General features: G+C 35.4%; 1 protein-coding gene and 1 long non-coding RNA gene across 2 annotated transcripts in view; one reads left to right on the forward strand and one right to left on the reverse strand.

The window, feature by feature from the left end:
* The window catches only part of LOC118195337 (uncharacterized), a 116486-nt gene that overhangs the window by 101880 nt on the left and 935 nt on the right, over nt 1–13671 (reverse strand). The gene's annotated exons all lie outside the window — the stretch shown is intronic.
* Nucleotides 1–13671, forward strand: part of LOC118181231 (uncharacterized) — a 123107-nt gene that overhangs the window by 20429 nt on the left and 89007 nt on the right. The window lies entirely within an intron of this gene.

The raw sequence follows: 13671 nt of genomic DNA on the forward strand, positions 1-13671 counted from the left end.
ACAGGGAAATTTTAAAAATATCTATTCTTTGATTGATCATTATTAAACTTCAATACAGACACGAGTCGATAGATTGAAATAGATTAAAAAATTATTGCCAAAGTGGAATTGATAAAATATTTAGATTTAGCTCTAAGACGATTTGACTTTGTTGTAGGAATTAAGATTTTCAGAAACTGTTTCTAATAACTGGAAAATTGTCAGGTTTTTCTTTTAAAAAACTGACAATTTTCCAGTGATTAGTCAGTGATTTCCAGTTAGTAGTCTTTACATTCACATAAGTTCAATGTGCTAATTACCTTCTCCTTATTTTGAACTGAATGTGCATGTTGGTTTTAGCAGCAAGAGATTTGAAGATTTATTAGAATTAAAGAGGACTATTTATTCTGTAGTGCATCTCAGAGAAGCAGCTACTGTTAATGATGTTTCACAAGCACTACTCCTTTTTTATGTTTATTATCTTTAGCTTGCACATAATTTTTCAATGTTTTTGTTTAAAAGAGGAAAAAATCTGTACAGAATTAGACTCAGCATTAAAAATTGAAAATATAAAACTCAATTAGTGTTTCCTAATCATGTTCGAAACTATGAGTTAACTCTTTCGCATCGAGAGACGACCAAATCTGTTTCCAACAAACATCGAAAACGCCCGTGTTTACGAATTTGTCTTGGAATAGTTTTCCTTTCCGCCTTTTGCGGTTTCATTCATTCATCCATTGTGCGCAGTTTCACCTTAGGGCCGGATTGCACCTGCGAACGTCAATAGCTTTCCGTATTTCTCCTTTATTTGCTTCAAAAGAATGATTGACATGTCTTTTAACAACTCGCGAAACCAATGAGCCATACACTAACGTGGAGGGGAAAGAACTAGGTAGAAAATAAACGAGGCGTTCGGGCGGTTTGCCGTTGCCTGAATGAATGGGCGCTACGGGCGATTTCGATGCGAAAGAGTTAACTGTTTAAAGGCTGTCGTGGAAACCCATTTGGCCTGCACTCCATTTCATTTATATTAAATGAATTAATATTTAACTCATATTAGTATTAATATTTGTTGCATGGGAAAAAGAACAGCTGAATATGGCCAAGAAAATAACAACAGATTAGAACAATATCTTTCTAAAGAGAGCTGGCAGTAAAATCCGAAGGCGTAACAAAATAGTAGAAATCTACATGAAACCCTTTTTATAAAACGGAAAAACAAGCGTGTCGAATATTTCCGCAGCCGTCGCTATTTGATGGATTGTGCAAAGAGACTGATGAATGTTTTCACGAGTTGCAGATAGATAGTTACGGTTAAAACTTCCGAAGAAGCGAATGGCGCCAATTTTGGCGGATCTGTGTCAACTTTCATAGTTTGATGGTAACCAACTTTCCCAGGTCGACAGGATAACACATAAATACCGTCTTTTGACGAGATAATGGACGTGCTACCTAGATTAAGGCATAAAACATTTAAGATTATATTGAATAACTGCACTTTGATAAACTTAAGCTTGTGTTATATAGCAGTTGGGCTCCAGAAATAATTCAAAATTTTTGTTTCCATTCTATGATAAGAAGGGCGAGTAGTTTCGGGTATGACAGTGGATAAACTGCAGGTACCAAAGAATAGATAAACAAATCTATCGGAATAAAAGCTCTTTTTACCTGTAATAAGAAAAAAAATTGTCTTTTTAAAGAGCCTAATCGCTTCGGAATCCATGGAGGTTCACTGAGAAGAATGGACGTTGCTTTGACAGAAAAGGAAACCTTGCGCGTAAATTGTCGAAACTCCTAGAAGCTAAAATTAGGAAAAGTTGAAATATATATTAAACAAAATTCGTTATAGAAGTTCAGGGACTAACGGTAGCTTCAAAAAAAAAATGCTTGTCTTTGGCATAATTTTATTATTTAAATGAATCTTACACTGATAAAGAAATAAATTCCAGACAGTCTGTCTCCAGCCTGGGCTAATGCTAACGAAAAGGAATACAAGAGTCTGGTGCGCCCTACTTTTTTTTTCTGTTAGAAATAGAAGCATCCACTCCATCTTACAGTTAGAATCCATCAAGGAATTTACAACGAGAATTAATGATAATATTCTACTAAAAGATTAGTAATAATACTACTAAGTTCGCCGAAATTCTCACCTACGAGATTCTGAGCGAGGATAGGCTCATACGGCCTTTTGCCGCCCACCTCATTTGCATGAATTAGGCGACAAATGAGAGAAGAGATTGATCCCCTGGACTCGGCGGAAAAGTATTGTTTTTATGCTGTATGGAATACTTCTGATGTAACCAACACAGAGAACGAATTTTTATAAACATTTTGAGTGGCTACTTTCTATATTTTGGACATTTCTTCCAGTATTCATGTGTGAAATGCTATTTCTGCCTTTTCGAATTCTGGACTTTGCCGCTGATCGGCTAGGTAGCTCCTGGCCCCCAGGTGCCTGCAAATTCGCAGTTATTTATTTCCCTTCTTTAAGAGCTCGCTCTCTATTGTATATAATGTAAATAGTGAACTTTTACTTGATTTTCTTTTACTGTTTGTATCTGCATGTTTTACTTTGTACAGTAGTTGGCAAGTTAGTCGTTTCGAACTCGCCACCACTTCCCACGTGACTCAGTCTCAAGCGTTGCTTTCAAAACATCGAAGCAAAGAGCTTCTTTTTGTATCACCTCTTCAATTCTGCCTCGTATGGAGAACTTTCATCTTTGAATTTCATCATATGTCAGGCCCAGTCTGGACTCTCTGAGGATACTGGCAAGAGCAGGAACGAATTATCCTGCTGAATGCCAGGAAAAACACTAAAGCATCAAGTCTGTCTCTAAGCCCTACTATGTTTTTAGAGATGTTCGATAATTGCACTGGATTTCCAACTATGCGGAAAGCTTTAAAAATACATTAGCTTCTTTTTCTTTACTCGCAGCCAAATCAAGTAAGTTTGGTGAATAATTTTAATAGTTGGATGCTTGCAGATGATTTCGAGAAAGTGCTGTGAGTTAATATTCGCCCATTGTAAAGTGAGACGTGGTCTCTTCAGAAGTCGGTTTTAATTAATGATTAGCTAAAGAGTTAAAAGTGAAAGCTATTATACAGTGGGGAAATAAATTAGAGAATTTGCATATTTTATCGAATTGCGTGAAAAGAACTGAACTAAAGGAACAAATCTAGATAATCTAAAAATAAAAAGTCTATTCTAGATAAAAATGCAAATCTTGTACGGCAAATACGTAAGCCTACACGTGTGTCTAGGCGGAACCAGCAGAAAAACAGGCGTTGAGAGTAAGACGAATTGGAATTGCGTTCGCTAGCACACCTCGGCGAATTTCTTGGTGTTATCTTGCAGAAATCGGTTAAATTCACATCGGAAGAGTAAAAATGAGTAACCACCAACGTTTAGATGATGGAATGAGGTGGTGAATTGTGGGCACGCTAGAGGCAGGCCAGTCGCAAGTCCAGATATGGAGAGAGTTTAATTTAACGCCCAGCGTCATACGTAATCTATGCAAACAGGTCCAGAATGCTGGATCCATCGAAAGGAAGCCTGGACAAGGTCGTCCAAGAGCCACGACGGCTAGAGAAGATCGCTGTTTGTCCGTTTTAGGGAGGCGTAACAGAGGGACTAACAGTTTCTCAGCTCTCTCGGGACCTGTATGCAGCCACAGGAACCTGTGTAACAAGGACGACTATTTCCAAAAGACTGAACGTGAGAGGGTTGTTCGCCAGAGTCCGATTATTATGGTGCAGGCAGTATAGTGATTGCAGTACGGAGCAATCGGCGACCGTTCTGTTCACCGACTACTCCCGTTTTAGCCTAAACACCGATTCTCGCTGTACTTTCATACGGAGAGAGCCAGGTACCAGCTACTTACCCTCCAATGTCGGCGAAATCAACAATTACGGCGGTGTAATGGTCTGGGCAGGCATCATGTTGGATGGACGCACACCTCTCCACGTCTTTGACAGAGGATCTGTGACTGGTGTGAGTTATGGGGATAAGGTTTTGGAGCCCTATATTCGTCTTTTCAGGGATACAGTGGGCCCCGAATTTATCTTACAGGAAGAAAATGCGAGGCCACATAGAGCTCTTCTGGTCGACGAATTTTTAGAGAGTGAGGATATTCGCCGGATGGATTGGCCAGCCAGGTCTCTAGACCTTAACCCTATAGAGCATATCTGGGACGCTCTGGGGAGAGCAATTTTAACTCGCAACCACCCTCCGAGAACCATCTAGGAACTGAAAACTGCGTTGCTGAATGAGTGGGACCAATTGCCACAGGCACTGATAAACTGCCTTATTTCCAGTATGCCATCTCGCTGCGAAGCCTGTGTGTCTGTAAGAGGGGACCATACCCCCTATTAACCTATTTCTTTTGTGTTTTCTACAACTGCTGTTTCAGATCTTCAGACTCCCATGAGTGGTACACACGAACATGTGTGTCTATTATAACTGTTGAATGGTTTATTTTGTTTGTATTATATCTACCTATATTCATATCAAATTTTATTAAAATCTGTCCAATAGTTCTGGAAATCGTCCATAAAATAGAAAAATTCTTTTAATTTATTTCACCAGTGTAGGAATAAAAGGGTTTGATTTTGATGTTATTGAGATTAAGATAAAGCAGACTAGGGCTATCTGCCTAAGGGGAGGGATGCCTTCGTGAAGCACTTTCTAAGGGAAACTGGCTCGTATACACGTTACGTATGGGGAAAACCACCAAAGCGCTCATGAAGCCAGCACGTTCGTCTGGAATCGAACCTACGTCGGAACTACCAGTATTCAGCGACTTTACCTCTGGTGGTCCCAGGAAAAAAAAGAAACAATAATGTAAGGAGTGATCAAAAAAGGGAAGGAAAAAGTTAAGTGGGGAGACAGTTTTCGCGAAATGAATAAGAAGAAAAAGAGAGAAAGTGCTTATGGTAGCTGGTTAAAAGTTGTGAAAGTAAGGGAGGCAGAGCAGTTTTGTAATGATTAGCAAGAAGTGCGAAATAAAGAAAAAATTACGAAATAATGAATCAAACTTGTCGAGGATGATCAGTTGAATTGAAATGTTACTTGGTGTACGTTGAAAAACTCTTCGAAACTGTTATTTAGTGAAGGCCGACGGGAAAAATACGTTACCGTGTCAATTCCAAACTTAAAGAATCGGCATCCGTCGGTAAGGATGTTCAAAATTTCGGGTGGGGTGTTCCTATTACGACATGTCGGACGCGAGGAGATACTTATTGCATTACCTTTTCTATAACGAACAACTGAAACTGTTCAAAACTGCCATTTAATGAATGAAGGAAGAAGAAAATGTGAACGTGTTCATGCCAAAATTAGAAGACTAAATACTGACCGGTGATTGAGATGATTTCACGATGATGCCTATGGTATGCTTCTGTCTACGATGTGTTAATGTCTACGATGTGTTAATGATGTGTTAATGATTTGTATGATTATCCCGGCCTGATGTTTAGCGAGATGGAAAGCAGAGATCTGCTGCTACTAAGACAGTGTTAAGGACAGGTTACGTGAAATCACTTGTTCTCTGGATCCAAGAGCGATCAAACTAATTATTTCTTGATGTCGTGTACATTTTTGAGATTTTTTCGGAACACTGAAGTCGGCCTATACTGGTATTCTCCTCTGTCTCTCAGCATGTAGAAATGCTACATAAATCAATTTTTAAATATGATGATGTTATATATGTCTTGTATTCTAAGAATTAGGCGTTAATAGTAAAAAGACATTTATGATCAAATACCTTTCTTAAGAGTTTTAAGACCTACCAGAAAACGACATATCTAAATTTGTGTAAACTTCATAGAATATTAAATATAAATATTTGATGTATATATATATAGTATGTGTGTGTGTATTGTGTATCTGTCATGTTACAGCTTTAATAATTCTAAATACTTTTTTATCAAGACCTGAACCTGGGTTACAGTGATTGCGACTGCACTTGATATGCTTGATAAAAATTCTAAAAATTTCGTTTATCAATTAGTACAGCATATATTCATAAATCAAACTTTGAATGAACAATATAAAGATGTCAAGAACTTTTGCAAATACTACGAAGATGATTTTGAGATTTTGGTTTTATGCATCTATTAAAAGAGCGGTTAACCAATAAACTACGATTTTTAATACTTAGAAATAAAATGTATATTATTTTGTGAAGTTGAAAATTTTATGTCGAGGATCAAATTTGTGTGCTGTGACTATGTGTGAATGTATTAACTGCAAAATCAAGAAAATTAATAACCGATAATTTATACCTAAAATTTTGAAATAGCTTTCTGAATTGTTAAAAGAGCATTTCTCTTAGTTTTGCTATTTTGTTAGAAACCTGAAAGAAAGAAATTAGCCATATGAAAAATAATGAAGAATCAAATTAGATGTTTCCTCTACCATTGTCAATGGAATTGGATTTAAAAATTACTCCTCTTGAAGTCGTAATTACTTCTTGTTTAACTTGAAACGTGCAAGGATCGGATTCATATCGAATATTAAATGAACTCATAGAACATTAAATGGAAAAATCAGCAGCTTCATTCAGAGAGTTATTTTATTTCTGAAACACAAATAGAAATCCAGAGAGTTATAACAGGAAGAAATTCATCACTTAGGTAGGTATAATTATCGTTTTATATTCTACTTGCTGCACTCAATGAATGTCTCCAACCGCTCGTAACTGATGCTCCTGACTCTAGACAACACCCACTGCTACTTCTCCAAGGCTACCTGCCTATCGGTTATGGACTGTGATGCTAGGCATCTGCGGTTACTAAGGCTGACTTTCGGCTGTCATCAATCTACGGATAAAAATCTTCAAAATGCAATCAACTTAACATACAGTTAAGTTGAATACTTAACAGTAGAATAACCTAATGAAGATCAATATATTCATTAACAAAAAAGTGAGCACCTAACAAGATTTAAAAATTCTTTCGTTACTTTGACATTTGGTCTGTTGCAAAGAAGCATTTATTCTTATTACACGATACGCAGGTTTCACACTGGCTCCAAACTTAAGTCATTAACCAAGAAAATTGAAAATATTTCTCAGGGCCAGATCTGTGAATCAGATTTCAATTCTTCCCGCTGTTTACATTCAGAGGATCCTAATTTTACTGATGTCATTTGTATGAGCTCCTTCCTCCTGTTTCAAGCCTGTGACAATTCCAATAATTTATCTTAATTTTGACAAGGTTCTGCACTAATATGAACATTCGAATTTCCATCTTGAAATTTTCTTTATCTATTTCTCTACTATTTCTGAGGATTCTTTAGAGAAAACGTCAAACTTTTCATAAAAGAAGGAACTTAACCGCGCAGTTGGTGCTAAACATAAAACTAATCTTTTCAATCAAAAAAAAAAAAAAAAAAAATTAAGCTTTCAGCTAACATAATATCAGTTGAATTATTAGTAACATACAGGGCCAGATTTACATATAAGCTACACAAGCTATAGCTTAGGGGTCCCCACTTTCTTGGGGGCCTCAAAAAACTAAAATATAGTATAAATAGTATTAAAATATATTATAACAGACTTATAAAGAGCTCCATATCTCAAATAGCTTAGGACTTGAACAAATCCAAATCTGGCTCTAGTAACAATATACATGATTCTCTCACGAATTGCCGAAGCTGTTTAAAAATATATAATTGGAACAGGCTTGTGAATGCAGAGGCTATAAAATAACCTGAAAATCAAGATCTTTATTGCTAATTTATTCCGAAAATTGTGCAGCCTCTATTCTGTTAAAATGAGTATTGTATAGCTTCTTTGCTACCTTGGTAGACACAACTTAAAACTGATCGATTGTCATAATGAAATTTAATCAATAGTCATTAGTAGCCGAGTGAATAAGATACGCAAAATATTAATAGCCTGTAACTGCTTTAGATTCTTTTGCAACAGGCTGGATAACCAACATGCTGGATGTAGGAAATTTTGGTACAAAAATCGTTTACATTTTATCAAATATAGCTTTATTAAAATGATACTAAAGCTGAAAATTTTATAACGTCATATCCTTTTAGGAAAATATTTTGTTACTTGGACGTAAGGTGCTTTACTATCCAAAAGAACCACAGAGGCATCTTTTTATTTCCCTCCACGAATTTTAAAGAAAAATGGAAACTCTAATAAGCAAAATGAATATTTTCCAAAGCTTCCATTCCACTGTAAAGTGGCTTATCTGAAAAATCTGTACAGTGTTCCTCAGGTTGAAATTATTTGTCATTAATCGCCATTTTGTTTTTTCGCCATGCTTTAAAAATTTAATAATTTTAGTAATTTAATAATTTCATTTTAATAACTAATCTTAAAATTTTAGTGAAATAAGTTCTAAATTTAAAAATATAACTATTTCTGCCTGCTCAGCATTTTCGAAGGTTAAACTGGTATTGTAAGAATGCAAAATTTCGGGTTGAGAAATAATTTGTCCTTTTATAATGAGATAAACAGTCCTTTTACCGAATAATTGTTATTGAAAAAATTTTTATTTTTCTAATTATTTTGCAAAAAATAATCACAATAAAAGAGTGTATTGGGTTCTTTTGATAAATATTCGCATAAAAATGTATTTCATCGTTAGGATTATATATATATATATATATATATATATATACTGCTTTTATTATCAGTACAATATTACTCCTTTAGCTATTTTTAGACAGAATCATTAAGCTAACTAATTAACTAAATCATTAAGCTAATTATTAACTAAACTAATTTTTTCAATGTCTCGTTTGGTTAATTTCATCTTATATCTTTTTAAATGAATTGCCTTTAAATCTATGTATGTCAAATTAGATTTCCATCATCTTATCATAAGTTGAGAAGAGGTTAAATACACTCTGTTTTTATGCATGTATATTCAACAAAAAGGACGAAGAATGATTGTGTTTTTACAGCTGTTTTTCAAACTTGGTAAGAGTATTAGATTACAATCGCAGTAAAATCAAAACAAAAGAAAACAAAGGTTAAAAAACTGCTTTCGAGGTGCACTGGTATATTTATCTTGCATTTAAAAGTAAAATAAAAAAAGCTGTTCAGAATTCATTTTCAAGATATTTTAAGAAACTGCTTTTAAAAACAGCTGTTTTAAATAGAATAAAAGCTAGTTTTTAATAAGAATTTGAAAGAGTACAAAGTCTAATGAAGATAGTAACTATTTACCGAATTCTTTCCCATTAGGATTGAAAGAATTCACTATTTTAAAAGACTTGTTTTGCTTTAAGCAGGTGTCCATACCTTGATATTATTATAATTCCTTATTTAGATATTCTAAGATGATCATGATGAAATGAAAATTTTTGCTATTTGGAACTTCCTGGAATAGTTAGATGATTATAAAAGCAAAATCTAAACTGATTTATTTATTAGAAATATCTTAACAATTAAATCAATAATAATAGTTATTGTTATAATAAAAATAAATTGACTTTAGTTTTTATTATATATCTTTGAAGAAATGGCTTTCAGATTTCACTTTACATTTATGTGCAACAAAATACGATTCATATTTTCAATTACAATGTATAAGGAATTTTACTGGAATTAAAAGAATAACAGTATTAATATGACTGACATAATTCATCGTTTTACATCAAAGATACATAATATATTTGCTTCCCTGCAAATTAATACTTTCAACATATTTATACCTCAGCAGATTAGCTAAAAGGAAAATGATTAAGAGCTGTGTTTATAATTGAATTTATTTAAAAATCACTTTACTATTCTGCTTCCCATAAACTCTAGTTAATTTCCCACTCTTTTATTTATTTTTGTTCCCGAATCTACAGGGGTTGGACAAAAATATGGAAACACCTTTAAAAAAACTTGTTTCTTTGCTTAATATGGTGTAGGAAACCCGTTGGCATCCAAAACAGCTTGCAGTCTTCTCGGAATGGATAAATACAGTTCCTGTATGGAAGACAAGGGAATATTATACCATTCTTCCTGCAAAACAGTGGCAAGTTCAGATAACGATGTTGGCGGTGGATAACGAGAATGTGCTTTCCGTTCCAATGTAGACCACAAAGGTTTGATAATACTCAGGTCTGGTGACTGTGGTGGCCAGGGCAGATGGGACAACTCATCCTCGTGCTCAGAAAACCAGTCCTGGACAATGTGAGCTGTGTGAACAGGGGCTTTGTCGTCTTGGAAGACACCACCACCATCGGGGAACAAAGTTTGTACCATGGGATGAACTTGATCGGCCAAAATGTTCACACAAGTCTTGGCAGTCATGTGCCCTGACACAGTTATCATGGGGCTAGCAGAGAACCACGATATGGCTGCCCAAATCATAACAGAACCCCCAACATGTTTCACTCTTGGCAACAAGCAGTCTGTATTATAGGCTTGAGATGGCGTTCTCCAGACGTAAACTCGGCCAGAAGTGGGAAACAATGTGATAGAAGACTCGTCAGACCATATTACTCGCTTCCACTGCTCTGTAGTCCAGGCTTTATGACTTAAACACCACCTTTTCCTGTTACGGGCATTAGCATCACTGATGAGTGGCTTCTCAATTGCAGCACAGCCAGCAATTCCCTGTTTATGGAGCTCCCTTCTAATTGTTTTGGTACTCACAGGGTTCGGTAACACAACATTCATTTCAGCAGTAACTTTTGCAGCTGTGGTCTTCTTATTTTTCGTCACAATTGCCCTTAATGATCGTCTGTCACGATCACTCAGGACACACTTTCGTCCGCGCTGTGATTTAGCAGATGATGTTTTTTGGCTTTTCAAATATGCGGAATAAATCTTCGATACAGTACCTCTTGAAACACTAAACACCTCGGCTACCTTGCTTACGGAAGCACCTACCATACCTGCTCCAACAATTTGCCCACGTTCGAAGTCTGTTAACTCTGACATAATGCAATGACAACCTCACATAACAGTACTCCGACAACAACTGAACTGTTTAGCACATTTACGAAGTTGTATAGGTGGCGTCAGTAGTCAAAAACGCCAGCGCCACCTACATATTTCATTAAAATCAATCTTTCTTTTCAAACATGCATTTCACAAGGTGTTTCCATATTTTTGTCCATCCACTGTATTTAGAATAATAATTAATCAAATTGTAATTTCACATACATTAATTTTCATATAAATATTAGCGAACTATACGTATAGTTATGATTTATAATGTAAAATTATTAAAGTAAAACAATTATGCATAAAGAAAACAGGCATAGCAGGTTATTAAAATGGTTGCACCAGGAGAGAAAACAAATCTTATTTCTTGCAAATATACAATATAATGGGAGGAACTCATGATTAAATTTCTAGTGGTTTGGGGTAAACTGCGTGCAGAATCTAGTCCGTATAGCTGTCCCCTCTGCTATCAGCAACAGCTGTAATTCGGCTGGGCATCGAATCGAACTGAATTCGGATGACAGAATGGGTGCTTCATTCCATGCGACTTGAATTCCATCTCAGAGTTCATCAATCGCAGTGGCTGGCGACTGGTAGCGTGCCAGTCTGTCGGTAAACCATGATCAGATTTTCTCAATCACTGAGTGATCTGGAGAACGTTCTGACCAAGGCAGCAGTGGAATGTCATCTGTATCGAGAAAGGTCAATACAACATGGGCAACATGCGGTCGTGCCTTACCTTGTTGAAAGATTCCGTCCTGCACACCTCGAACTTAGGCACAGCCACGGGATTCAACACGTCAGAAATGTAATGGCGGCTGACCACATTATCAACTATACAAACAAATGGTGATAGGAATATGTACCTCTGACATCACGCCAGGTATTGACCTGCATGATGATGACGAATGTAAGTTGGCAACATAATTTTCCCTCGATGAATCCACAAAAGAATGTATCCATCATGATGCTGCACGTAGAGCCAGGATTCGTCAGAGAAGACGAATTAATGCGATGCCTATGTCCGTCATTCTTTAAAAGTCGTTATTCTTTGCATCACCATGATGCGGCTGTTTGTACTGTAGCGTCAAAGAAAGGCGCAATGATGGTCGCCGTACTGACAGTCCATGCTGTTGAATCGCATTGTCTGTGCGGATGCTTAGTGTCGTGTATACAAGTCATAATCTTGACTTGGCTACGTAATGTGGCTATACGATCCTGCAAAGACGAAAATTAGTCCTCTCGTTCTGTAAATGGCCCGGGCCAACTTAACTGTTAAGGGTCAACTTCGCTAGATAATTTCGTACAGCTTCAGCAAAGTTCAGTTTAGTTTAGCTTTAGATTAGTCTTTTATTTTCTTATCTTGATTTGAAGCCCAAGTGGAGGCTTTTCTGTAAGCCCGACAAAGGGGCCAACTATACTTTTAGTTTGAAATAATAAAGGACGAGTGTAACCCTTCTCTCGACTTTGTCGTTTACACACTTGGACTCAGAGATTAGTCGCTACATACTTCAACTAGGTTTTTACGAAGTCAGGTATATTTAAAGTACTTAGAAACATTATAAACTTTATTATTGAACTTCTCAATTATTTAAGAGATATAACATTTGATTATTATTGATATCACTCTTTTTAGATGCATAGAATCAGCTCTGTTTTTTTGCTTTAAAATTCAAGGTTGCAAGATCTTCCATGCGATTTCTTCTGTGATAATTTGCGATATTTTCATTATATAAAAATAATTTCGGCATTATCATTCTCTACCTCTTGCATTATATTAAACTATCTTTGTTAATCTGTGAATACTATATCATCTCAAGATGAAATAAATATTCAAGTTTTCGTTTTCATTTGGCTTGGTTGCAGATCTTGACGAATCTGTAACATGATACAATGTCAGTATATAGTATGTGATGAAAATCTGCAGCTAAAAATTCTAACTTTAATTTATAGTAGTTTCTTAATTCTCCTTTTAAAATCTGATAATTTCTTCTTCATGTTCTAATAACAACAAAATGTTCATAATAGATCTTCCTGATTTACGTGATTCCAAAAATTAATGCTATATAAAAATTCTTTTATAATGCTCCTGACGCATTTACTTACATGGTGGCAAAAATGAAACTGAAGTCTTTTACCCAGCTGTAATAAAAATATACAAAACAAAACTTTTAGCCAACCAATATAAATAAAGTAAAACAATAACTATTCTTAATCAAATATCAGGAATGCAACTTTTACTTTTCTGCACTTTAAATACGTTTCCGCAGGTTCTCTTTTTATCGCCGGTTACAATTATACGAATACGTTCAAAACAAGCAACTAATTAGAGAATATAGATGCGCGTCTGCGCCATTTCAACTATTATATGCATATTTTAAGATTATTTTGGAAAGAATAAAGAAATGACTCAAATAGCCGTGACCTGCTTTTTCTATACTTCCACCCAGCTTTCAACACCATTTTTCATGGCAAACTTAAATTTTAATTACATACGTAAACAGACTCTTTAAACACGCAGTTTTAATTAAATTTTCTAAATTAAAAAAAATATTCTGTGAGCTAGCGTAACATTCTTAATTATATGCAACTAAAAATGAAATCACGAAAGATGTACAAGGGAATTAAACGAACGTTAAGAAACAAAAGAAATGAATCATTCATACATATGAAATTTATATAAAAAGAATCCACATAAGTTTTTTTTGGCAGTTAAAATTTTAAAGATTAATAAATTTTTAACAGCACATAATTCTCTTTTCCCCACGACCAAGAATGTTGCATT

The sequence above is a fragment of the Stegodyphus dumicola genome, chromosome 6 (assembly GCF_044657685.1).
Source record: "Stegodyphus dumicola isolate Sdum_Otavi_A_Nest chromosome 6, ASM4465768v1".
NCBI classification, from domain to species: Eukaryota; Metazoa; Arthropoda; class Arachnida; order Araneae; family Eresidae; genus Stegodyphus; species Stegodyphus dumicola.